Source organism: Coffea arabica, chromosome 1c (genome assembly GCF_036785885.1).
Source record: "Coffea arabica cultivar ET-39 chromosome 1c, Coffea Arabica ET-39 HiFi, whole genome shotgun sequence".
In the NCBI taxonomy this organism is placed as follows: domain Eukaryota; kingdom Viridiplantae; phylum Streptophyta; class Magnoliopsida; order Gentianales; family Rubiaceae; genus Coffea; species Coffea arabica.
In genome coordinates this window covers 2,267,980-2,295,968 of record NC_092310.1, presented here as the reverse complement: position 1 = coordinate 2,295,968, position 27,989 = coordinate 2,267,980, and the positions used below count along the sequence as shown (strand labels likewise).

The 27,989-nt window shown below is 37.2% G+C and overlaps 1 pseudogene; it reads left to right on the top strand.

Moving 5' to 3' along the window:
- LOC113737543 (linamarin synthase 1-like) overlaps positions 1-26,863 on the top strand; it is a 29,479-nt pseudogene extending 2,616 nt beyond the window's left edge.
- Positions 26,864-27,989: the final 1,126 nt, after the last annotated feature.

Below are 27,989 nucleotides of genomic sequence, written 5' to 3'. Positions count from 1 at the left end.
GGCTAAAAGCATTAAGTTCAAGTTAAGGCAACTTTGGCACATTTAGTTTAAGCTTGTCCATATTGGAATTCTACAGGATCAAGATATTGAGATCAGCATGTAATCATGTGCCAATATTAACGCTGAAAAGCTAGGACTAAAAATCAGAATCTTATGACAATGAGGTACCATATGTTTATAGACGCACAAGTTAAACCTACAGAATATAATAAGCTACAGTTCTAGAGAAACATAAAAAGGTTAAACAATTCTCAAAATTGGCATTTCTCATACTTAAAGCCAATCCCCCTAAGTTTGCAACACAAATTGTGTAAGTGCCCGGTGCAACCCAATGAGTACAAACAATATCACAATGATGCACAAAGATATATCAAACTTAAGCACAATAAAGAAAACTTAATTAAAGAGAAAAGATAAGAAATGCAAACCAAATATGAATCCAATAGCTTCTTCAATAGATGGCGATGCTAACCAAGATGTACAAGTGAAGACTCACTCCTTCCTCACCCCAAACACACTTTGGTTGAACCAAGGAGTTTTACAACAATTCTAGTTAACCCTCAACAACCTACACTTGAAAGATCACTCACCCAATTAAGAACTATTTTATACAAATGAGGCAACCTTCACCAAGGTTTTACCACTTCAAGTGATAGGATCACCTTCACCAAGGTTTTACTCCTCCTAGAGAATAACCTTCACTTGAACAACCTCACAACCCAACTTTCCCAACCCCTTATACAACCAACAAAGAATCTTTCTACTCAAAAATCTCACTTGTAAGCTTGTATTTTGTGTTGGCAAAAGTCCCTTGTCTTCTTGTGCTTTGGGGTTTTTATAGAAGGTGAGAAATGGCTCCAAAAGGCTCTTCAACGGTCAAATATTAAATGCTGTCAAAACTAGCCGTTGGCCTGTCGGACGTCCGAACCACCTGTCGGACGTCCGAACCCTGCGTCCAAACCACCTGTCGGACGTCCGAACCCTGCGTCCGAACGTCGTCAGAGAGTCATCAAATCTTTGCGAAATTTCTCGGACGTCCGATGCGATCGATGTGCGTCCGATGCGTGCGTCCGTTGATGTTCTTCATCCTTTCGGACGTCCGATAGCTTCCTTTCGGACGTCCCACATGAGTGCCCTGTTTTTGCTTCTTCTTTTGTGCCACAAGAATCTGTTCTAACAAATTGCTCACATAAAAACATTAGCCCAAATCTTCATTTTGGTTTGTTAATCATCAAAACCAAGGATTGATCGACCAAGGTCAACAATCTCCCCCTTTTTGATGATGACAAACAAAATGAAGATTTCTTTTATCAAATAAGTTCAAATAAAGCTCCCCCTTAGAAAGTGCCAACATACAAAGAAATTTCAATAAATCCTACTCCCCCTTTTGGCATCAATCAAAAAAAACAAACTCCCCCTTTATTTTTCAAATCAAGACCATATTGAATATCAAAATTTTCAAATGTACTTACAACCATTCAGCACTCCTTGGATCAAATCTTCATGATGTACCTAAATATGAGAAATTTCATTTGGTACCCTTTCTTTATAGGGTCCTTGGGAGTTAATACGACATGATCTAGCAATCCACATGGATTTCATGCATTTTCTCATATTTTTCTTTACATAGCAATCATTTTGCATATGTTCAAATTTGCAACAAAAGTGACACATGATAGAAGTATTTTGCACATAGGTGGATTTAATGCAACTAATTTTCTTATTTCTTATCATAGCAAACTTATTTGTGCCTTGAAAAGATTTGTTTTCTTTTGTTTGAGAAAACTTTTGTTTTTCGTTTTGGAGAAACTCGTTCAAATCATTAATTCTTTTCTTTAACACATTTTGTTCCTCCAACATTTTTTCATAAAACTTTGTTTTCTCTTCCAACTTCCTTTTCAAATTATTTTTGCAATCAAAACACTTTTTTGATTTTTTAAATCATCATTTTCCATTCTCAAACATTTGTTTTCTTGAAAAAGTTTGGAGTTTTCTTCCAACAAATCATTTATTTTTGTTTTCAAATCTTTATTTTTAGCATAAGATTTTCTCAAACTTTTATGCATTTTAATCATAAGAATTTTCACATCATCATCTTCATTATCTTCATCACAAGAAGAGTGATAAGAACTTACCTCATCTTCTCCAACGGCCATTAGTGCCATTTGGGCCAACTCTTCTTTTTCTCTTTTTGAATTGCATTCATCCCATGTAATTTTGCAATCTCCTCTTGAACATCTCTTGTTGAAGATCTTCTTGAAACTTTTGATGTGAGGAGTTATATCATTGTCCACTTCCATGATTTCATTACCCATGAAGGATGGGTTATCCCCCACTTGAGATGCTTTAAAAGCAATGCCTCTCTTATACAATCTTGCATTTTCTTCCTCTTGCACTTTGAATTTCAGCTTTAATTCATAAGAGGTTAGGGTATCCACAAGAGATTCAATGGACATAGAATTTAAATCCTTTGCTTCTTCTATAGCATTTATTTTGTTTTCCCATTCTTTTTGCAAGGCATTCAAAATCTTTCTATTTTTCTCATCCAAAGAATATTCTTTTCCAAGCAATTTAAGATTTTCAATAATGTCACAAAATCTACTACACATCTTATCAACATTTTCAAGAGGATGCATTTTGAAAAATTCATATTGAGAAACAAGCAAAGATTTCTTTTGTTCTTTAATATCTTGGTTACCTTCATGAAATACACACAATTTATCCCAAATATCTTTAGCTGATTTACAACCTTTAATCCTACTAGATTCATTTACATCTAATGCATTATACAATATACACATGGCCTTGGCATTCAAAGAAAGGTATCTTTTGTCTTTTTCATTCAATTCTTGTCTAGTCTTTAATCTACTCAAATTAGTGGTAGAGTCAACTATTCTAACTTCATAAGTACCATCTTCTACCACATACCATAATAATATAAACGGATTGTAAGAAAATCATCATTCTTTGTTTCCACATGCTAAAATGAGAACCATTAAACATAGGTGGTCTATCAATAGATTGCCCTTCTAAAAAAGAAACTTTTATGGTTGCCATGATCTTTACTCTAAGCGGTTAAACTTGATCAAAAGAGACCAAGCTCTGATACCAATTGTAAGTGCCCGGTGCAACCCAATGAGTACAAACAATATCACAATGATGCACAAAGATATATCAAATTTAAGCACAATAAAGAAAACTTAATTAAAGAGAAAAGATAAGAAATGCAAACCAAATATGAATCCAATAGCTTCTTCAATAGATGGCGATGCTAACCAAGATGTACAAGTGAAGACTCACTCCTTCCTCACCCCAAACACACTTTGGTTGAACCAAGGAGTTTTACAACAATTCTAGTTAACCCTCAACAACCTACACTTGAAAGATCACTCACCCAATTAAGAACTATTTTATACAAATGAGGCAACCTTCACCAAGGTTTTACCACTTCAAGTGATAGGATCACCTTCACCAAGGTTTTACTCCTCCTAGAGAATAACCTTCACTTGAGCAACCTCACAACCCAACTTTCCCAACCCCTTATACAACCAACAAAGAATCTTTCTACTCAAAAATCTCACTTGTAAGCTTGTATTTTGTGTTGGCAAAAGTCCCTTGTCTTCTTGTGCTTTGGGGTTTTTATAGAAGGTGAGAAATGGCTCCAAAAGGCTCTCCAACGGTCAAATATTAAATGCTGTCAAAACTAGCCGTTGGCCTGTCGGACGTCCGAACCCTGCGTCCAAACCACCTGTCGGACGTCCGAACCCTGCGTCCGAACGTCGTCAGAGAGTCATCAAATCTTTGCGAAATTTCTCGGACGTCCGATGCGATCGATGTGCGTCCGATGCGTGCGTCCGTTGATGTTCTTCATCCTTTCGGACGTCCCACATGAGTGCCCTGTTTTTGCTTCTTCTTTTGTGCCACAAGAATCTGTTCTAACAAATTGCTCACATAAAAACATTAGCCCAAATCTTCATTTTGGTTTGTTAATCATCAAAACCAAGGATTGATCGACCAAGGTCAACAAATTGCCAGCAGCAGAGACAGAGAAAGTAATAAGCTTAAAAATTAACAATAACCTTTAAGAGAGTTCAGAATATGAACAAGTATCCCCCAAATCATTTTTACTTTTGAAAGAAAAACCTCAAATATCCTATTATCAAAGCCCATGTTAACATTCATGAAAATCAACACATAATCAAAAATAAATAACATCCTAAAATATGTTTTGGCTCAACAGATATATACACTGCAAAATGTAGAACTCACACCTTCATTTGTTGAAAAGCACCAGGCTTCCTTCTCCCTTTGCCATTGATTTTTGGAAGAAGCACCAGGTTTTCCCCTTTTGCCACTTCTTTTGTTCCTTTATTTCCACCCCCATCTTTGTCCTCTTCCTTACCTTTGGAAAGGCCTACTTGATAGGATTTTAGTCCCCTATGACACCAAAATATATCCGTAGGATACATTATCTTGGAGACGAGCTCTCTTCTGATTTTTCTAATCCCATTGTGTCCAAAACCAGTACCCTATGAATTCTTGGATTGAAATATCTCAACCCCATCTTTGACCCAAAACCCCATCAACAAAATTGCATGAAGTCCCAAATAATTTTCCTCCTCCGTTGGTCCATGATAAATGTCCTACAATGCAATAACATTCAATTTTACATCAAAACACATGATTGTGCATATACATAATTTTAGTTGATTTTTTTCCTAACCCTTCCTTTGAGACGGATAAAGCTTTGATAGACACACACTACACCAGTAAGAGGAAATTGTGAGAGTGCCAAATTGACTTCTTCCTTTGTGCTTGGCTGTATAAAACTTCTTGCAAAGAATCGCTTTATTTGTAAAGACAAAAATTCAAACATTTTATTTAGTATTAGCTATTTTTAAAAAAATTACAGAAAACATTAACTAGAACAAACTTACATTTTGAGGTGGATTACACCTCCTGTTGGCACGATCCCATGGATAATCCTCATTCAAACATTGCGTTTGTTTGGATAGGAGTTTATTTGGATGATTTATTTGAGATAATTACTATAGCATTTTTTTGTATTGTGATATATATGAGATAAAAAGGTGACTGAGAAAATAAAAATATAGTTGGAATTTGTAAAACAAATTATTTTACTTGAAATCATCTCAATCCAAACAAGCCCATTGGCGTATTCAAATACCCGTTGACAAGAGTATGCGTCTTCCTTCACATCGTCCGGTACTTGCATGCTATAGTAGTAGTCTCTAACGTAGTTGATAGCCTTCTGTATAGACAATGACTGGTGCTCCTCTTCAGGGTGGAGAGCTTTATACTGTGAAGAGATTACTTCCAATCCAATAATAGCCCAACATATTTCTTAAAAATAAATTAACAAATACATTAATATCCTAATATCCAAATATCTTAAAAATACATTAACATCCAAATATTCAAATACATTAATATGCAAAACTAGTGCTCACTCCTCATTACTGCTAAACTAAAATATTATATTATATTATAGGACACATATCTTAAAAAAAATAGATTAATAAACACATTACCATCAAAAAATAGTGCTCATTACTAGTAAAATATTATACTAAATATTACTCACTAATACTAAACTAAAATATTAAATATTATATTATAGGACACATATATAATGATCTGGTTCAGAAAAGAGAGTTTAGGGAGAAAGTAGAAGAAGTGAGAATTGAGAAAGAGGTAAGTATCAGAGAAGAGGTTTAGGGAGAAAGTAGAAGAAGTGAGAATTGAGAAAAAGGTAAGTATCAGAAAAGAGGTTGAGGGAGAATGAGAAGATTTTATTATTCCAGAGAGGAGAAGTTATTACAACTCAAATCATTGCTGCCTAAGATACAATCAATCCTCTATTTATATACAGAAAGTGGGTTGAAGATTTAGTAATAAGCACTACAAAATTCCCTCTATTACCTAACACTAATATTCTAGCAAACTGTTAACTTCTTGCTTGCTTGCAGTAACTAACTTTCAATTGCTTTTCATTTGATCATCATTGTAGCTGATCATATGATTAGCTCCATCACCATCCATAAGACTCAGTTCATAACAACATATCTTAAAAATAGGTTAACAAATACATTAATGTCCAAAACTACCGCTCATTACTAGTAAATATTATACTAAATATTGGGAGATAGGGTCGTTACCTGAACCTGGGTCTTGCTTGATGACTAGTAGCACAACTCCAGCCTCATTGAGCCATGAATGATGTTCCTAGAAAGTTTTCAGATATGGATAGAAAAAAATTAAAACACAAAGATGAAGTACTAAGTTTTACTTAAAACAACCAATTTTTGTAGTAAAGGTGCAAGTTTTAGACCATCCCAAGGTTGTATAATGATCTTGTCTTGTGAGAGTGAAATGGCAAAAGCACCAAAAGCGTAGTGCCTTTGCTGTTTGCCTTGCTCTGCTGACCCTCCTTGGGAGCTACTCTTCCCCTCGTCTGCTAGTAGCTTTCTCGTGGTGAAATCAAGAAAAGAAGGACCTTTCTAGAGAACGACGCTAAAAAGAAGGACCTTTCCAGAGAATGACGCAAACCGATAGGCTTCCAAGACTTGTTGGACTTATTTTCACTGGTAAGAATGACTCAAGATGGAGAAGTAAATACCGGGTAAGAATGACTCTGTGTAAGGTCGTATTGGTGTGGAAGATGATGTTGTGTAAGCGAGAGGGATAGGGAGGGATTGAGAAGGGTATAGAGACAAGTTTGCAAATGTTTTTTCTATCTATCAAACAAAAACAAATGCTTTTTTTCCATTTTTGGAAAAGTCTGAAGTAACATAATTATGATAATGAAACTGGTTTTACCTAATATCACAGGTAAAAATACGTTTAACGATCATTTGATTATCTGTTGGACCGGTCATCTAAATAAGATAATACCTAAAAATTTGGTTAGTAAATTTCGCATTAAAAATAGTAAGTTAACCCGAGGCAAATCGAATTATATATGAAAAATTACTTTTTTAAAAATAAATTACTACTCTATATTGGAAACTTACTTTTTGGAGAGTAAGTTTATTTCAAGTAATAGTAAGTTTTTATAGATTAACAGTAAATCTTGTTGATAGAATAATAAATTTGGTTAATCGTCAAAACTTACTAGTTTGTGGCATAAATTTATTATTTTACTTAAAGAAACTTATATGAAACAAGTATTAGAAAGTTTATTTAAAATAATGCTAAGATTTTTTATTAATGATTGAAACTAAATATTATAGTTAGTAATTGCTCATAACGTAAATGTCTAATAAACGATTGTATGCATCATTTATAAATGTTATGTGTTTCAAGCATTTTAAATATACTATGAAGGCTATTTTTTCACATGACCTTATAAAATATGTAAGAATAATTTGTCATTTTACAAATTTTTGAATTATTTTTGAATTTGTGAAAGGTTAGACAGTTTGGATGACAATAACAAATCTTTCGAGTTATATATAGAATAGCACTTATCTATACATCACAATTTCCGTATATTAATACTTATGAATTTAATAAAATGGTAAAATTTTAATAAATTTATTTTCTAGGTCACAATTATAAAAGTTAAAGGTGTATTAATGTAGCATGATCTTTGAAAATTATTAAATTTACCCATATATTAAGTTTTGTGACTTTCAAATATATTTTGTATCATTTACATTATAAATTTGTATGCATATTTTTTTATCAAACTTATTTTTAGTTGGCAAATATTATGTAAATTATTATAAAATGTCATTTTATAATAATCATAATTTTTTATAGGTGAAGGGTGTATAGACTGCTAAAATTGTCAACTCATAAATGATTAAATCTTACCACTTTATGGCATATATTGGTCTGATCTACTAAAAAATTACCATAATCAAGGGTACGTTGATTGTTGATTCAAAATTTGCACCACTGTCACCATTTTCGTTATTACTATCACAAGTTTTTCTAATCAAAGTAAAACAAAATCAAATATCTTTTTCTTTTGTATGCAGTATTTATGTTTAGTAAAAAATTATTAAACCATTTTTACATAGCATAATTTCTAATGAAATTACTAACACTTGCTACATAAATTGGAATAATTAGTAAAGTATTTTATTTTTTTTACCAATATAATTAAAAGAAATTTGCACTATTAAAAAGAAAATGGAAAGAAAGAATGATGGCATAAATATAAATGTGAGCAACTGCATACATATCATACCATGAGTTTAGGTTTGATTTATTTAAAACATCAGTAATTTATTCGTTAGTAGATATAAAATGCATATTATTTTTCTACAAATGGAAATACAATTTAGTATATACTAATTATCCATTAACCGAATTTGTAGTCTGAACACGATTAATTGAGCTCATATTTCATTTGTTTAGTTATCATTTATTTTGTCACTTGGGTTGATATTTACATTTGAATAGAGTATTGCTATCAGAACTTCAATTATTCTTAATGACACTAATTGTATGCGGATAACTGATAAAAGTTGGTCTAGACAATTAAGTGTCAAAGACAACAATTGCCAAAATATAGTTTTTTAAAATTTTTTCAAAAATGACAATCTAAGTCCCAAAAAATTACACTTTTTTTTTGAAAATATCAACTTGTTAATTCAATTCAAATTAATTTTATGATAAAAAATATTACTCCTCAAACTAGTTGCTTAATCCGTATCTATGCCCGTACTAGTGTCAGATGGATAACTAAAATAGAAAATTGCAAGAAAAAATAATGTTACAAGAAAGATACAAATAAGTAGGACTTTTGCTTTATGAACTTTGTTACAGAATTGGATCAGGAACATCAAAATCACTCCTCTTTGTGGACTCATCCATCATATTGTCCTTTCATTTAGCTTTATGCACTAGAGGCGTGTCATTCACCCAAAGATTTTTGAAACGAGATGCTAAATTTATAATGCAATCTCTAGCTTCATCATATCCTTGTTGTGTCTTAACTGCATAAAAACACATTTGATTACTTAATGCATATAAAACACCAAATTGAGCTGTTTGAATTGCTGAATCTTCAAGTTGAATAGAATTTTTTTTTTCTGCTGGCTTTGCTTGCTGAGTCCATCTAAACAGAATGCATGATTTAGGAATCTCGTCCATATCTTCCGCTTTCATAACTGCAAACGCGTGGGAGCAAGGAATTCCATCTAACTCAAGTTTCTTACATGCAACCTCTCATATTTTTACATTTACCTTTTAGCCTTATTTTAATTTTTATGTCTATTGTAAGCTTCATAAATAGGATAAATAAGGGTAATAGTAAAGCTAAAAAAATTTTGGTTACAAAATAATTCTTAAACTAATATTTTCAATAACTTTTTTTATAAGTGGAGGTTGCATGCATACCACACGTATGAAAATATTAATATAATTTTAAATGCAACTTCCATAACATCATTTATTAGAATGCACTTTGTAAAAAAATTTGCCTGCCTTCTACAAATTCGACTGATAAAATTCTCCAAGGTGTTAATTATTTACTAAAATTATTCAAGTGACCAACTATAGACTAAGCTCAAGTACCAGTTGGAGACACAGAGAAATACAAACCAATTTGGAATGACAATTTGGTTATCTTTTGTCCATAATTTTTTTATTTAAAAGTTTTTTCTTCCTTTTGGATTTTTTTTGGTAAAATAATAGTTATTAATAGTGCAAGGGTAATGTTGTCAGTTGATGGCATTTAATGAAATATCTAGACAGTTCAAACTGACGAGGTAAGGAATATTTTTAAAATCTCATGGATGATAAGGAATGATAGAGCCATCCTGTAATGAAGAATGGGCTTCAAAGATTTGAAAGTTTTTTAGTTTTTTTCTTATAATTGTAACCCCTAAATTTTGGAAAATACAAATTTTGATTTACATTGCCCCTTATATGTTGAAAAATCCCAATCTCCCCAAACATTACCCCTCCCTCCCCTTCCCTCCCCGGCCCCAAAATATTAGTATTTTCTTCTAGACATCTCTCCATTGGTGAAATTGTTTGGAAGCTATTAACATACAAAATTGAATAGGATATGGAAAAGAAATAATGTTAGAAGCTTAAAACTTGAAAATTCAAGATAAAATACAATCTTAATGTAAACTACTTTTTTTAACATAACAATAATATCAATTTAGAAATACAGTACGGGCCCCAATGATTATAAGACTTGACTCCACCACTAATGCTAAGTGATATTACGAAAAACCTTAAAGAAGGTTCATGAAATTATCACAAAAAGAAAGATAGGATTGCAATATGTTAAGTAACTCCTTCAATTAGATCTACTGAGATGGGCTACCACATTAGTAAGTATACATGTGCAGTGATAAGTTGTTGATAGCAAAACTAATGATACATATTAGCTGTCATAAATAACAGAAGCAGTCTGTTGGTTTTTTGGGGCATGAACTAAAAAACAACACCTTAGTATTGCAAAAAAAACTTATAAGAAACTTGTATTAATGATGGAAAATGAGCCTGTGTTCTACATTCATCAACTCACTATTTATAGTGATTATATGAAACAAACTAATAAAATATCCAACTAACAATTATTCTAAAAATTTCAACAAAATATAATCTTCTTCTACTGGCAAATCTTAACTAAAATATTTGTTAACAAATCAACATGATCTTTTGTTAACAAATATTCTTATTTTTCTAATAACTAAATTATTTTGATGTCAAATTCAATCTGATAAAATCTGTAGGAAAAGTTGGCATATCTCAACACTCCTCCTTGCCATTTTTGCTGTAGATTTTCAATTGTCTTCTTAAATTTTTGAACCTTGTTTTGGACAATACTTTCATAAAAATGTCTGCAATCTGGTAATCAGTCTTGCAATGTTTCTTGAGCCAAACTTCAAAATCAATACCAAATTTTTTGATGTATTCAAATGATTTCTTTGCAACTTGAAAGTGGAACTCCCATATGTAATAGATGAACCTGAAGAAGAAATTTGCAATACAAAAAATAATTGCTATCAGAGACATAAAGCAATCCTTCAAATTTTTGTATGGTTTTTTATCAGTTTTGTCACCACCATCATCTTTGGGTAGCTTTTCATGAATTTTCACAACATAAACTCCTTCAATTGCCTCATCAGTGATCTTCTCCTGAATTTTAGCAATATCTGAATTTTTTGATTCAAAATACTACACCTTAGTATTGTCAATTTCTGACAAATTCAAAGCAAAATTTTTGCCTCTCATTTTCACTGAGAAAAACTCATTCACAACTGGATCATGTATAACACAGGTCCTGTTTTTGAAAATGACAGAATAATTCTTCTCCAATAACTGTCCAACACTTAATAGATTTTGATTAATTTCAGGTACATATAAAACATCAAAAATAATTTTGATACCTGAACCATAATCAATAGCAACACTACCTCTGCCTTTCACCTCAATATAACCTCTATTTCCAATTTTGACTTTGGAGATTTGCGATTTATCAAGTTTTCTAAACATAGATTCTTCATATGCCATGTGATGAGTGCAACCACTATCTATTAGCCAAGTTTCAGAACTAAAATTATTGTTTGCAAAACAAGTGGCCACAAAAGGTTGCTTCTCATCTTTTTCATCAACCATCTGAGATTGATGTCTTCTTTTTCCTTTATTTTTGCAAACTCTCTCCATATGTTCCATTTGCTTACAAAACCTACATGAATGTCAGGTTTAAACCAACAATATATTGAAGATGTGAGGTTTTCTTACAGTGTGAATACGGAGGATTTTTGCCATTTTTCTTCTCATCTTTGCTATTTTTCTCTTGGTCATTTCTACCACCTTGTCGAATTTGATCCTTATTTGTTGCTTGAAAAGCACCTTCAATGATTTCTTCAGTTCTTATAGTTCGTCTTTGTTCTTGTGCCTCTAAAGTATTGATCAATTCTGACAAGGTCATCCGAGAGAGATCCCTTGAATTTTCAAGGGAGGAAATCTTGGTTTCAAACCTTTCTGGTAAACTTATCAATACTTTCTCTACAACTTTGCTATCCGAAAGTTGTTCTCCAATCAACTTGATTTTGTTCACAACATTTCAGAGTCTGTCAGAATACTCTTTAATGTTTTCTTGTCTTTCATCCTAAACAGTTCGAATTCTCTCCTAAGGTTCAAAACTTGCATCTGTCTTATTCTGTCATTGCCTTAAAAAGTCACTTTGAGAGCATCCCAAGCTTCCTTTGCAGTTTCACAAGCCATAATTTTTGTAAATACTGCATTGAAAACTGCTAAATGAATGCATGTCATGGCTTTTGATCTCATTTTAACGGCATTCCTCTGGGCTCTCATCTCTGTAATAGTTGAATCTTCCGACAATTCAGAAACAGGATCTGTCTCTACCATATCCCAAAGATCATAGCCACCAAATAGAACTTCATTTTGACAGCCCAAATTTAGTAGTTGTCACCAGTGAAACTTGAAGGATTCGACAAGAAGTTGTTTCCTGGCATTTTGATGTTGAAGGCTTAAATGTATAATTTTATAGTGAAAAAGAGATTTTCACTAGATTCACTCACTCTCAAAGAAAGAGGCCCTTAAGATTTGGGCTCTTGATACCACTTTGTTGGTTTTTTGAAATATAAACTAAGAAACAACACCTTAGCGTTGCAAAAAAAACTTATAAGAGACTTGTATTAAAGATGAAAAATGAGTTTGTGTTCTACATTTATCAACTCACTATTTGTAGTGATTACATGAAACAAACTAGCAAAATATCTAACTAACAGTTATCTTAAAAATTTTAACAAAATATAATCTTCTTCTACTAGCAAATCTTAGTTAAAATATTTGTTAACAAACCACATGATTTTTTGTTAACAAATATCCTTATTTTTCTAATAACTTAATTATTTTGATATCAAACTCAATCTGATAAAATCTATAGGAAAAGTTGGTATATCTCAACACAATCTTTCTAATTTTTCTTCTTTCTTTTACCATTTTGATTAATGCGTCAACAACTTTGGTAGATAATCCTATATGAATTTTCTGAAACACAGATACTGAAAGGAATAAAACTTGATAAGGATGGTTGTTCAAATGTTTGAATTTTGATTTTCATTGCTTGACAGTCTTCATAATTGTTCCTCAATCTTGAAAAATGATTTTTCGTTTTTCTATCCAGATGACGATTACCTTACAGATGGTACTCTTGATAAGTTTGTTGATTGGATTTGTGGCATGAGTGACAGGTCGTCAACCTGTGCAATAATAATAATAATAATATAGAACCTAGCTACCACTAAGAGCTGTCAATAATTAATCCTAGGTACTGGAGCAGGGACTCTAGGTGTGCAATGGGTTACTTGATTCACCCTGTTCCCGAAGAGTTTGCTGAATCCGATATACCAGAATTAATTAGTTGGCAAAAATAGTAGGCAGTGGCAAGTAAAGTCGTCTCCTCAGGGACTGGAGATATTTGTCTCTTTTTAAAGTCCAATTGATAAGGGGGGGTTTTACCGGAATGAAACTAAAAACAATTAAACAATTCAACTAAAAATAAATAATTAACTAGCACGAATATAGCAGGAATTAAATCAAGAATAAATAAATTCTAGCCAAGGATGCAACTATTCAGGCACAGTCCATTTATCCGATCATTGATACAGGAGAGGTTCACTTAATTTATTAATAGGCTAGTTATAGTCTGACGACCAATTTTTCCTTAAATTATTGATAACCAAGGTACGACCATTGATCACCCCTAACCAGAAAATACTCCTAGGTACGACCGTAGGAATTAATTTCCCAATTGCATTAATATTAGAAAAACCTAGCCCTAACCAATAACACGCTACGAGGGTTATTTAAATTAGATCGCACGTTCCCCTAATGTGTAAACACACCAGTTGCCACTAATATTAATCAATCAAACAATTACGGATTTAATTGACTAAATTGGCACGAGACTAATAAATCACATTGAACATCGGGCCCTTGACATCCAATTAATAAAATAATCCCATGAAAATACAAGCAGGCAACGTGCAAATATTAATAAATTAAGGAACGCGTGAAAACTAATTAGATCTCACAGGTTTTCGGGACTGCGCCGTCGAGTTGACCCTTGACTAGATGGAAGACTTAGCCACGCCGCATAATTAAATCATCACACGAATTAATGGATTGCAAAAGCATAGCGTTTTCTATTAAGAAGCAAGGAATAAAATGTGTTTTTCCCGTTGGGGAATTTTGTCGAACACCTGGCGTGTGCCAGAGGCCAGTCAAAAGAAGGAAAAAAGTAAAGCTACACTAAAAGACTAAAACTAGAGATATCCCTCTGCTACTCTACGTTATCCCTATTTAAGCCACAAAAGAAAGATAACTAAAGGCTCTCTACGTGGTCCCCACACATGTGGACAAAGCCTTCAAAGTACTTCTTGCCCCAAGTCTCCTTCCGTAGCTTTCTTTTTAGAGTCCAAATGACTAGATGCCTTCCACTAGCTTGTGGTCCCCACCAATTCAAGGACCCAAGCATTGAAACCCTTAGAAGTCTCCATATTTTCCATAAAGTCCCTCCTTTTGGTAGTTTTCTGCTTTATTCCTGAAATTAAGTCCACATACCAAATATGAGTAAATATCAGCAATTAACACAATATTTGTCAGGGATAAAAGGGAAAATTAATAATAAAATTACTAACAAATTGTACCCTATCAATTCCCCCCACACCTGAATCATGCTTGCCCCCAAGCATGAGGAAAATTTAACTCAACAATGGCTAGTTTTCACATTATCATAGCCAGCTGTGCCTATACCCAAAATCAAGGTCTAGTGACTAAGTGTCAAGACATATCTCTCACGGTTAGCTTTTAAGTCCATAGACCTGTCCAATTCATGGCTAACTCGCTTAGGAAATCCAAATAATAACTAGCAACAGTTAGTAATTAAGTCAACTGGCAACCAAAATCTCAACAATACGAACCAAGGATCGGCAGGCTAATATGGTCATAAACTCACATATTCTCCACATCTGATTTTCTTTTTTCTTTTTTTTTTTCCCTTTTCTTTTCTGTTTTGTTTCTCTTTTTTTCTTTTTTCCTTTTTCCGATGCTTAGCCCCGAGCTATTCAAATCTTTTGACGTGAACTCTGACATTTTTAGATGAAAGAGCCCAGTTACTCGACCTTTCGTAGCTCCCGGTCTATTTACTCATAGATATCGTCACTTTTTGACGCGAGAGCCGACACTTGTGGTGAAGACTCCCGGTTACTAGGTGGCGACACCAGCGGAGTATAGCCATACATTATTCACCAGAAAACACCAAGATACCAAATAATTACAGATCATAGCCTGCGTCATGTCCCAAATATGGAGAACTAAGGTAAACAGGAGACCAAACTACACAACAGTGCCAGCAAAATATTTATACTGCCTAAACAAGTTAGCCATAAATTGCACCACGTCGTTAGACTCAAAGTATTCACCAAGAAGGCATGCTTTTACTTGCCACTGTAACTCAACTCATAGTACAAACCACAACTAACAAGAAAAAGTGCGCTGCCAAAAATATTCACCAAGATAGAAGTAAGGGAAAGACACTCAAAAGAGATAAAGGAGCAACACCTAAGCAGAAAACAAGATAAAAAAAAAATAATAATAATAATAAAGAAACGAGAACTAGCACCCAAACTGACCCCCCCACACCTAAATGACGCATTGCCCTCAATGTGAAAAGATAATATCAGAAAAAGGGGAGGGGCAACGGTACTTCCCTGAAGGCGTCAAGACAAGGGTGGGTTAGGCGGAAACTGAGGAGGGAACCCGGCTTGCTGCATAAAAGCCGCTAGATTCTGCGCCATATTGTAAATGTTAACGTCCATGTGTTTCTGCCGAATCTCAAGCCGCTCGACTGTGTTGCGGAGCTGGTTCCATTCCTCATCCGTATGGGCGGAATGGAGGGGAACGGAGGAAGATGGACCGGGATCACCGCCTGCCGTGGAGGCACTGGCAAAGGATGAACGAGGGGGAGGGTGTAGCGGTCCCGGGGGAACAACCTCCCAACCATTGTCGCCCTCTCGAACTAAGCCCATTTTCTCTAAGCTTGGAATATCCAAAGGCTCCATTTGACAGGCTATATGCAAGTTATGGTTAGAAATATCAAGGACATGCAAATTAATAGCCAAGTGAGTAATGTAAGACCCAAGAATCAAGAGCCGCTTCTTTTTAGGCAAAATGGACTTGAACTGAGACGCGAGCCAACACCCAAGATTAACCTTAATATTGTTTTGCATGCACCATATAAAGAAAAATTCGGGCTTAGACAGAATGCCCGAACTATCTCGCCTACCAGAGAAACTGTAAGCCAAAAAACGGTGGATATAGCGAGAGGCCGGGTCCTTCAGATAGGACCCCTTGGATAGACGAGGGTCATAGTTATCCCTGTCTACAGACATATCATCCCAAAGAAAGCGATAGCGGGAGAAAAACGGCTGGACATAGTCACACGCACTCTCGGCATACTCCCTAGACTCAGCATAAGCAGGATCAATGAAACCAAAGGCCAGATTGAAGTCGGTTATGGAATGGTGGAATTCCTGGCCCATTAAACGGAAGCGGATGACATCAGGGGTAGAAACTGTGTAGTTAGTGGGAAGGTCAAACTCAAACGTGGCGTAAAACTCCCTAACCAACTCGACAAAAGCCGGGAGGTCAGTGATACGAGAATAGGGGCGCCACCCGATGGCTTCAATCAAATCGTGAAAGGGGACGCTAATATTAAGAAGGCCCAAGGTGGCGAGGTCCCGATAACGACAAGGAATAATCCGTCGTTCACAAGCCGCTTCATAGCGCCGCTTGTCGGCCGCCCTGGTGAAAACCAAATGACCCCCAAAATGTGCAGGGTCAGAGATATGGACGCCTCTTTGTCGCCCAAGACGAGCCCGCCTCCCAGAGGAGGAAGGGTCGTGCGAGGGGTCAGAGGCGGGAATGGAATGCTGAGGTGGAGGGGGCTTAGGAGTCCTAGGGGTCCTAGTCTTAGAAGAAGATCGAGGCTTCACCATGGTGGTCAACAGGCAAACCCAAACAACCAAGTAGCAAATATAAGCGTCACGGGCGCCCCCAATAAACAAGTATAAGCGTCACGGGCGCCCCCCAATAAGCAAGTATAAGCGTCACGGGCGCCCCCAATAAGCAAATAATCGCAGCAATTCACCCACAATTGGACACAAAATTCAGCAAATGAGACCCAATCCCCCAGAAATGAAACCTGAACGTAAGCCAGTATCTCCCAAAACAGCAACAATGATAGGCTAAAGTGCTCAACCAGTACCACTGGTGAGGCACAGGGAAAAATTAAAGCAACTGGGCTAGCTGTTCAACAAATAGTAGAAAATATCCCCACTTGGCAGCAATTAAACTCAAACTTGTCCAAACAGTTCCCCCAAGAAATAATTAAGCAAATAAACAGAGCAGAAAACCCCCCCTCAAAAACTAAATAAACAGTCAAATCGAGTAAAGATTCTCCCCAAATACCATCGATTGAGAACAAAATTTACCAAATAATCAACAACCAACCACAGATATACCACAGCACCCAAATAAGCCCACAAGTTTCGTTCTCAACTAGCAAATCAAAAATCTGGCATCAGCTAATGAAAAACTAGTGCTCTGGCCTCAGCTACTCAGTGATTAAAAAATAGGAAAGAGAAAAATAGAGGACGAATTCACCAGAAGTAGCGCCTGGTCTACCCGCGCGAGGAGGAAGCTTCTGGAGGACTGGCGGTGGACTGGAGGGTTGAGCAGCCGTGCGACTGTGGCGGCGAAGTGGAACTGGGCAGAGAGAAACCGTGCGCAGCGAGGTGGGCCTGCAGGAGCTGGAGCTTGGAGGGGGTGGAAGGGCGCGGCTGGTGTAGGCGGAGGAGGGTCGCCCGAGGTGGGCGGCGGCGTCGACGGCAGCCTGCGTGGGTGAAGCTGCTGCGGTGGTGGTGGAAATAGCAGCGGGCAGCGGCGGCTGTCCGTGGGCTGCGACTGCAGTCGCGTGCGAGGGAAGTGCCGTCGTGGCTCGCGGCTTGCAGTGGTGGTGGAGAGAGCAGATCTGGCGGGGGGACAGGCGCGGCGAGCTTGGCCGCGACGGAAGCGAAAGAAAGAAGAAAGGGAGAAACAGAGGAAGCGGGGAAAAAAAAAAAAAAGAAGGGAAAGGGAAGTAGGGCCGCGGGGAAGAAGAAAGAAAGAAAGAAAGAAAGAAGAAAAGAAGAAAAGAAGAGAAGGAAAGAAGAAAAAGAGTTTTTTTTTTTTTTTTTTTAAATATAAATTTCTCAAAACCCTGTTTCTTCATTATTCCGAATTTATATTTCAAAATTCTGAATTTTGAAAAGAAAACGAAAGCCTAAGGTTTTAAAAGAAAATTTCTCTGAAAATGTTTATTGACTTTTTTTTTTTTTTTTTGATTGGATTAATAATAATAATCATAATAATAATAGTAATAAAAAAAATTTTTTTTTTTTTTTTTATATCCATGTTTTGGGTCGTCAATCACCGCGTGGGCATGCCAAGATTACAAAACATCCACTGACCTCAGGAGACACAAACACCACGCGGGCACGCCAAGATTGCTCTTCGTCCTCTGATCTCAGTAGACACCAACACCGCGCGGGCACGCCAAGATTGGTATTCGTCCTCTGATCTCAGGATACACCAACACCGCGTGGGCACGCCAAGATTGATCTTCCTGATTTCAGTGAAGGAAATATTAATACTGCTACTACCCAACGAGGAAACGACAAAATGAAAGAAATGAACAACTAAAAACAATAAAATCAATATTCGGGTTGCCTCCCGAAAAAGCGCCTTTCTTTAGTGTATTTGGCTAGACATAACCCATAATTTGCTTAAACCAAGCAAATTGGGTCCTCCAAATGCATCATCTCTACCCGCTCAACTGGAACATCATCATAATACGGCTTGAGACGATGACCATTCACCACAAATTTCTTCTCCGTCTTCAGACTCTGGATCTCCACTGCACCATAATCAAAGACATTAGTTACAACAAAGGGACCGATCCAACGAGAACGTAACTTACCTGGAAATAACTTCAACTTTGAGTGGTACAGTAAAACTTTTTGCCCACATTCGAACGTCTTCCTAGAGACCTGCTGGTCATGAAAAATCTTGTTTTTCTCCTTATAAATCACAGCATTCTCGTAGGCTTCATTGCGAATCTCCTCCAATTCTTGTAACTGTAGCTTCCTTTGAATTCCGCCCTCTTCGATATCCATGTTGCATTGCTTGACCGCCCAAAATGCTCTATGCTCGAACTCGACAGGGAGGTGGCATGGCTTCCCAAATACCAAACGGTAAGGAGACATGCCGATTGGTGTCTTGTACGCCGTTCTATATGCCCACAAGGCATCTTCAAGTCTCCCACTCCAGTCCTTCCTATCAGGTCGAACCATTTTTTCCAAAATTGACTTGATCTCTCGGTTCGATGCTTCCGCCTGACCGTTTGTCTGCGGATGGTAAGACGTGGAGACTTTGTGCAAGACACCGTACCTCCTAAAAAGTGCAGCAATCGTCTTGTTGCAGAAATGGGTACCCCGATCACTTACAATTGCTCGTGGCATCCCAAAACGGACAAAGATATTAGATTTAATGAATTCTGCAACCACCTTAGAATCATTAGTGCGGGTGGCTTTTGCTTCCACCCACTTTGAGACATAATCTACGGCAAGCAATATATACAAAAAACCGAAAGATGAAGGAAAATGGCCCATGAAATCAATACCCCAAACATCAAAAATCTCAACAAAAATCATTGGGGTTTGGGTCATTTGATCCCTTCGAGAAATACTACCTACTCGTTGACACTTATCACATGACTTACAAAATAAATAGGCATCCTTAAAGAGGGTCGGCCAATAAAATCCACTCTCTAGAACCTTACGAGCAGTCCTCTTTGGTCCAAAGTGACCTCCACATGCAAAAGAGTGACAATAAGCTAGAATGGATTGGAATTCATTTTCACTTACACATCTCCGAATGATTTGGTCAGCACCACGTTTCCAGAGGTAAGGGTCATCCCAGATGTACGATTTTACGTCACTCCTTAACTTATCCCTTTTTGCCTTAGACCATCCTGCAGGAAACTTGTCAGTAACTAGAAAATTAACAATATCTGCATACCAGGGCAAAGTTAAATTAGCAGAAAATAAGTGCTCGTCAGGGAAGGTTTCTCTCAACGGGATATCGTCCTTGGTGACTTGTACCCGACTCAAGTGATCTGCTACCAAATTCTCTGCCCCTTTCTTATCTCTGATCTCCAAGTCAAACTCCTGTAGCAACAATATCCACCTTATCAGTCGCGGTTTTGCCTCTTTCTTGGTCAACAGATACCGCAGGGCTGCATGATCAGAGAAAATAATAACTTTAGCACCAAGTAAATAGGAACGAAATTTTTCTAAAGCAAAAACTACAGCTAGGAGCTCTTTCTCGGTGGTCGAATAGTTCAGTTGGGCTCCGTTCAAGGCTCGAGATGCGTAGTATATAGCGTGGGCTGCCTTTCCCACTCTTTGACCTAGTACCGCACCCACTGCGTAATCGCTGGCGTCACACATGATTTCAAATGGGAGATTCCAGTCAGGGGGTTGGATGACAGGTGGAGAAGTGAGTAATTTTTTCAACTTCTCGAACGCTTCTTCGCATTTCTCGTCGAATTCAAAACTGACATCCTTTTGTAAAAGCCTGAAAAGTGGTGCCCCGATCTTTGAGAAATCCTTGATAAATCTGCGATAGAAACCTGCATGTCCAAGAAAAGAACGAACTTCCCGTACAGTTACGGGGTAAGGTAAAGCAGATATCACATCTATTTTAGCTTTATCAACTTCAATTCCTCTAGATGACACTACATGTCCTAGAACTATCCCGTGCTCAACCATGAAGTGACATTTTTCCCAATTTAGCACCAGGTTAGTCTCAATGCATCTTTTTAAAATCAATGTCAAGTTATCTAAGCAATCGTCAAAACTATCACCATAGACACTAAAGTCATCCATGAATACCTCAATTATTCTCTCTACATATTCAGAAAAAATGCTAATCATGCACCTCTGGAATGTTGCAGGGGCATTACACAATCCAAAAGGCATCCTTCGATAGGCAAAAGTGCCAAAGGAGCAAGTGAAAGTTGTTTTCTCTTGATCCTCTGGCGCAATTGCTATCTGAAAATAACCAGAGAAACCATCCAAAAAACAATAATAGGCACGACGAGCTAACCTTTCAACCATTTGATCGATAAATGGAAGGGGAAAATGATCCTTCTTGGTCACTGCGTTCAATTTACGGTAATCGATGCACTGGCGCCAACCCGTAGGCTTTCGAATTGGAACAAGGTCCCCTTCATGATTTTCTTCCGCAGTTACCCCTGCTTTCTTTGGCACCACTTGGACCGGACTTACCCATGGGCTGTCTGAGATAGAGAAAATAATTCCTACGTCCAGAAGCTTGATTACCTCTTTTTTGACCACTTCCATCATGATGGGGTTCAATCTCCTTTGTGGTTGTCTTATCGGCCTAGCATCCTCTTCCAGGCGAATTCGATGCATGCACACAGACGGGCTTATACCCTTGATGTCTGCAATTGTCCACCCTATAGCTTCCTTATGCTCCTTTAAAACCCGCAGCAGTTTGTCCTCCTCCGTGGGTGATAATTTGGATGAGATTATCACTGGTAACGTCTCTTTTTCACCTAAAAAGGCATACTTTAAATGCTCGGGAAGGGGTTTCAACTCCACTTCAGGCGCCTGCACGATAGAAGGTAACAGCTTTAGGTGTGGTTCAGGCACAAATATAGGAGCAACATCATACCTTAGAGGACTTTGGCCTAGTGAATGCAAGGCTCCAACCATTCTTTGCAAATTGATGTCTAACTCCATTTCGCAGGCCACTTCCAGATCCAAATGTTTGGTGATTGCTACCTCCAATTCATCCCTGCCATTAATCTCAAATACTTCTTGCACCAAAGGGTCAATTATACTCACAGCAAAAACAGCATTAGAATGACACGGATATTTCATGGCCTCAAATATACTAAAATGAACTATTTCTCCATCAAATTCCATCGTTAGGGTGCCCTTACTAACATCAATTTTTGTACGAGCCGTGCTCAAGAAGGGCCTCCCCAACAAAATTGGTGATGGATTTGGAGAACGTTCATCACCCATATCAAGAATATAAAAATCAGCAGGGAACACTAAATTGTTCACTTGTACTAACACATCTTCTATCACCCCATCAGGATAAGCATTAGTCCTATCAGCCAATTGAATTATAATGCCAGTTTCCTTTAAAGGGCCCAAATTCAGAGAAGCATATATAGCCCTGGGCATCACATTTATAGAGGCTCCTAAATCTAACATGGCATTCCTAATGCTAGTGTTCCCTATTTTACAAGGAATAGTGAACATACCCGGGTCTCCGCACTTTGGTGGAAGTTTTCTTTGAAGCACTGCAGATACGTTCTCTCCCACGATTATCCTTTCATCTCCCCTCAATTTCTTCCTATTGATGCATAGGTCCTTCAAAAATTTGGCATACCGGGGTACTTGCTTAATTGCGTCAAGTAAGGGGATATTTATCTCCACCTTCCTAAACATCTCCAAAATTTCTTTTTCCTTGTCTTGCTTTTTAGGCCTTTCCAACCTGCTAGGAAAAGGTGGTGGGTTAGGCTTAACTGGCCCCACTGGGTTACGTAGTACCTCTTCATTTGTGCCAGGAGTTCCTTCTTCCTCAAGCTCCTTCTCAATACGGTCCTCATTCTTGTCCTTCGGAGCCACTGGGGCTGGACCTTCAACCTCTTTCCCACTCCTGAGGGTCATTGCACTTACATTCTTGGGATTCACCTCAGGTTGGGATGGGAGTTTTCCCTTCCCCTGAGAGTCTAGTCGGTTGACAATGGAGGCTAATTGACTCATCTGATTTTCCAAGTTTTGCATACGTGCTTTCATCTCTTGATTGTTGGCCTCAGTGTCCTGTTGAAATTTCATAGTATTAGAGGCTATGGTTTTCACCATGTCTTCTAGGGACATACCTGAGGTAGAGGAGGGTTGATTCCTTGTTTGATATTGTTGCTGGAAACCCTGCTGTCTATTGGGGATGAAATTTTGTTGCTTATTTCCCCCATAGCTTAGATTTGGATGATCCCTCCAACCCGGATTGTATGAGTTGGAATAGGGGTCATACTGTCTACGTGGCATGGGCATGTTACCAGCCATATTTGCTTGCTCAATTCCCTCTTCATGTAACTGTGGGCACGAGTCAGTGGTATGACCAATATTCGTGCAAATCCCACACACTTTGGCCTGCTGTGCATTTCCTACAGCTATCTGTCGAACAAATGAGGTTAATTCAGATAACTGCTGTTCGATGGAAGATGAACTTACCTCGTTTACCTTTCTCGTAGGAACATCTGCTCTCGTACCAAACTGCTGGCAATTCTCTGCCATTCGCTCAATTAAGTCCCATGCCTCCTGGGTAGTCTTATTTACCAGTGCACCACCACTTGCTGCATCAATGATATTCCTATCGTTCATCAGTAGCCCCTCGTAGAAATACTGAATCAGCAGTTGATCACTTATTTGGTGATGTGGGCATCGGGTACGCAGCCTGGTGAACCTCTCCCAATATTCATACAAGGATTCCCCGTGAAATTGCTTGATTCCACATATTTCCTTTCGCAAGCTAGCAGCTCTGGATGCAGGGAAATATTTTTCAAAAAAATTTTTCTGCATCTCTGGCCACGTGGTGATAATGCCTGCAGGTAGACAGTATAACCAGTCCTTTGCCGAATCCTTGAGAGAGAAAGGGAAGGCCCTTAATTTAATTTGTTCATCAGTTACTCCCGAAGGTTTCATACTCGAACACACCACATCAAATTCCTGCATGTGTTTGTGGGGTTCCTCTCCTGGCAGACCATGAAAAACAGGCAACAAATGTATTAGACCAGGTTTTAATTCAAAAGCTGCATTCTCACTAAGGCGAGGAAAAGTTATGCAAAGAGGTTGTTGGGTCAAGTTTGGAGCAGCCAACTCCCTTAATGTTTGTGTGTTTGCCATGTCGACGCTCTCTTGGCAACAATCACTTGAAGTGTCACCAAACGAATCTGCTGGTTCAACTTCAGGCTCAGGTCTCTGAGATGTAGCCCTGGAGTGCTCCTCTCTGAGCTGTCTGGTTTCTTTCCTTGTTCTACGCGCGATTTTCTCTACTTCAGGGTCAAAAATCAATTCACCTGCACGAGAAGACCTAGGCATACACTAGAAAAATACCAGAAAATTAGAGCAAAAATGAAATTTAAAAAGAAACAAATAATAATGCCAGTCCCCGGCAACGGCGCCAAAAATTGACAGGTCGTCAACCTGTGCAATAATAATAATAATAATATAGAACCTAGCTACCACTAAGAGCTGTCAATAATTAATCCTAGGTACTGGAGCAGGGACTCTAGGTGTGCAATGGGTTACTTGATTCACCCTGTTCCCGAAGAGTTTGCTGAATCCGATATACCAAAATTAATTAGTTGGCAAAAATAGTAGGCAGTGGCAAGTAAAGTCGTCTCCTCAGGGACTGGAGATATTTGTCTCTTTTTAAAGTCCAATTGATAAGGGGGGGTTTTACCGGAATGAAACTAAAAACAATTAAACAATTCAACTAAAAATAAATAATTAACTAGCACGAATATAGCAGGAATTAAATCAAGAATAAATAAATTCTAGCCAAGGATGCAACTACTCAGGCACAGTCCATTTATCCGATCATTGATGCAGGAGAGGTTCACTTAATTTATTAATAGGCTAGTTATAGTCTGACGACCAATTTTTCCTTAAATTATTGATAACCAAGGTACGACCATTGATCACCCCTAACCAGAAAATACTCCTAGGTACGACCGTAGGAATTAATTTCCCAATTGCATTAATATTAGAAAAACCTAGCCCTAACCAATAACACGCTACGAGGGTTATTTAAATTAGATCGCACGTTCCCCTAATGTGTAAACACACCAGTTGCCACTAATATTAATCAATCAAACAATTACGGATTTAATTGACTAAATTGGCACGAGACTAATAAATCACATTGAACATCGGGCCCTTGACATCCAATTAATAAAATAATCCCATGAAAATACAAGCAGGCAACGTGCAAATATTAATAAATTAAGGAACGCGTGAAAACTAATTAGATCTCACAGGTTTTCGGGACTGCGCCGTCGAGTTGACCCTTGACTAGATGGAAGACTTAGCCACGCCGCATAATTAAATCATCACACGAATTAATGGATTGCAAAAGCATAGCGTTTTCTATTAAGAAGCAAGGAATAAAATGTGTTTTTCCCGTTGGGGAATTTTGTCGAACACCTGGCGTGTGCCAGAGGCCAGTCAAAAGAAGGAAAAAAGTAAAGCTACACTAAAAGACTAAAACTAGAGATATCCCTCTGCTACTCTACGTTATCCCTATTTAAGCCACAAAAGAAAGATAACTAAAGGCTCTCTACGTGGTCCCCACACATGTGGACAAAGCCTTCAAAGTACTTCTTGCCCCAAGTCTCCTTCCGTAGCTTTCTTTTTAGAGTCCAAATGACTAGATGCCTTCCACTAGCTTGTGGTCCCCACCAATTCAAGGACCCAAGCATTGAAGCCCTTAGAAGTCTCCATATTTTCCATAAAGTCCCTCCTTTTGGTAGTTTTCTGCTTTATTCCTGAAATTAAGTCCACATACCAAATATGAGTAAATATCAGCAATTAACACAATATTTGTCAGGGATAAAAGGGAAAATTAATAATAAAATTACTAACAAATTGTACCCTATCAATGAGCAATGTAAAATTCAGGGACCTTCGAAGCTTTTTAAGAGCAACCGATCCAATGACATCATGTTTGATTTCATGGGAGAGGAAGCACAGAGTTGTCTCAAAGCTTCATCAATAATCTTCAATGCCTTCGATGAATTTGAAACAGAAGCATTGGAGGCAGTCATTTCGAAGTTCAATTTCCCAAATATTTATACTATAGGCCCTCTACAGTTATTAGCCAGGCACATTGTTTCCAAAAGCCAAGTCAATTCCCTAAATTCAAGTTTATGGAAGCCTGACTTGAAAGTTTTCGAGTGGCTGGATCGAAGAGCACCAAACTCAGTTGTTTATGTTAATTATGGAAGTGTAACAACCATGACTAACCATCATTTCAGAGAATTTGCTTGGGGACTTGCTACCAGCAGGCAACAGTTCTTATGGATTGTTCGGCCTAATGTAGTGCAGGGAGGATAATCAGTAATGTTGCCTGAAGATTTCCTGGAAGAGATTCAGGATAGAGGGTTCTTAACAAGCTGGTGTGCATAGGAGAAAGTGTTGGAGCATTCAGCTATTGGCGTATTTTTTACTCACTGTGGATGGAATTCTATGATGGAAACTATTTGTGCTGGTGTGCCTGTCATCTGCTGGCCTTTCTTTGTTGATTAGCAAACTAATTGTCATTACTCTTGTGAGAAATGGGGAATTGGAATGGAAATAAATCATGACGTGAAGTACGATGAAGTTGCAGAACTTGTACGCAAAATGATTGTGGGAGAGGAAGGGGAAAAATGAGGTTCAAAGCTAAAGAATAGAAGAAGAAAGCTGAAGCAACTGAGGTAAGGGGATTATCTTACATTAATTTCAACAAGTTCATCAATGAGGCTCTTCATTACAAGGGATGAGTTGCAAAAAATGTTTCTCCTGTGGCCTGAAAGGAAAAGAATTGGCTGAAATGGCTTTGATACTCAAAATAATTCAATCACCATTCTTCCCTCCTTTGCTGCTTATCATCTTTCATTTTGGTCTATGTTAGTCCTATTCATTTTAAACTACATCTGTATTTGGACTTGCATGCCTTGGATTAAGAAGAACGTTGCAATTAGAAGGTTCAATAAAGCATCAATTTTTCTTTTTTCTTTTTTTTTTTTTGTTTTCTTAGCTAACATATCTGTTAATTGCTCATCATGAAATTGAAGAAAACACCAACAGGGCATAATGAAGGCAAATAATATGCTCAGAGATAGAATAATCTAATGAAAGGGTGCTTCCTACAAGTATCTCTTGTATCTGATCCAACATACAGATATCACAGGATTACTAGATTCATCAGTATTGATTTTATGAGCTCGCACGAGTTGACAGATGATCTAAGTATCTACGCTCCACCAGTCTCCTGTTCTGTAGAAGAAGGACCAACAAAAGAGAAAAATGAAAGAAGGTTAAACAAGATCAATCAGTGAAATAAAGACTATCGACTATTCCAAATTAGAGATTTGGACAGGTCTATATAATTTTCAGTGAAACGGTTACATCTGGTTGGTGCATTTGATTTAGGTTTTGGTGTGAAAATGTACCAACCTAATGTTCTTGCATATTTTGTATTGTGGATTTTTTTCGTAGTTCAATCAATTAGATCTACATCCACCAGAAAAGATGAGCAAAATCTATTATAATGAAGACAAAAATAAAATGTAGAACAAAATTTCTAAAGCCCCAAAACAAGAAAGTGACAATACAAGAGATTACTCAATATAACACAAAACAAAAAAAGATTTTCCTAATAAGCTATCATTTCTTGGGGCTGTGGTGGTGCGGTGCAAAGCTTCTAAAGTCTTTCTCTGTTTATAAGCTGGACAAACTCATCAAGGAAACATTCATAAAATTTGTTGATAATAGAGACAAACTCATCTTTTTAAGCAGATCAACACAGGAATTGCCTTTCTGGCAGTATTTGAGACTGCTTGCATTGCCAGCCACTACTTAGAAGTTCCCAATTTTCTAACACAGGTTGAAAACTTATGATGAGCATCTGCATAATTGGCAAGTTGAATGTTCACGTGATAGTGCAACACAACTTCAATATGTCAAAATAGAGTTTTGAATGAGTCGAATCAACCTAAATACTTAATGTTGAAATTTTTGTTCATATAATATATGAAAAGAGCTTTTAATGAGTCGAATCAA